The sequence below is a fragment of the Etheostoma spectabile genome, chromosome 15 (genome assembly GCF_008692095.1).
Source record: "Etheostoma spectabile isolate EspeVRDwgs_2016 chromosome 15, UIUC_Espe_1.0, whole genome shotgun sequence".
NCBI lineage: Eukaryota > Metazoa > Chordata > Actinopteri > Perciformes > Percidae > Etheostoma > Etheostoma spectabile.
This window is the reverse complement of record NC_045747.1, coordinates 2,232,432-2,233,251: the sequence shown is the minus strand read 5'-3', so window position 1 is coordinate 2,233,251 and position 820 is coordinate 2,232,432. Positions and strand designations below refer to the sequence as shown.

Genomic DNA, 820 nt, shown 5'->3' with positions numbered 1-820 from the left:
AAGTGTCTTTGATTAGCCTACCATGTAAAGCGCTCCATAAATAAAATGTATTATTATTTAGCCTTTGCCTTAAAAGTGAGCCGAGGGAATAATGTTCCTTGGGAAATGTACCCTACGGACTAAAGGCTTAATTTCAAACCCTTATTCACAACGTCAGAACATGTGTTACAACCATATGCACAAATCTCTAATTCTGTGTACAATTAATGTTCATATAGATATCAACTAGAAAAAGAAGTAAGTGACTTCAATACCCGCTGTGAGCATATGTAAAACAATATTCATGTTTTTTTATTCTTCTGACAAGTGGCCGCACCAAAATAAAAAGATTTAGAAGCATTGTGGTGTTCCCGGTGTGATGAATGTAAACTACACTACATACGTGCTGTATATAGGCCACGTTATTGGTCCAGGGATGTGAGACTAATTGAGAAGGTTATGAAACCAATGTAAGCTATATAAAAAACATTAGGCCTACATATTAAGGAGTAACACAAACTGTCCTTTATTAGAGAAGGATAAGCAACAAGAAAATGAAATCATGGTCTCTGACCAGTCTGCCATTAATATCATCTGGGAATATTGCTACATTAATTTCATCACACTTAATCACCGGAGCGTGTCCTGTATAAACCTGAAGCTGAGACCACGGACGCTGCGCTGCTTATCTCTACTTTTACAGAGAGAGTGGACACTGACGCAACTCGCAGGTCTGCCGGCAGGCAGCGGCCACCGGGCAGCAGCCACCGGGCACCGGCCACCGGGCAGCGGCCACCGGCACCGGGCAGCAGCCACCGGGCAGCGGCTGCACGCCAGGCAG

General features: G+C 43.5%; 1 protein-coding gene across 1 annotated transcript in view; it reads right to left on the bottom strand.

Annotated features, from left to right (window-relative positions):
• LOC116702439 (interferon-induced very large GTPase 1-like) overlaps nt 1–820 on the bottom strand; it is a gene marked incomplete in the record, with an annotated part of 7,703 nt that overhangs the window by 3,319 nt on the left and 3,564 nt on the right.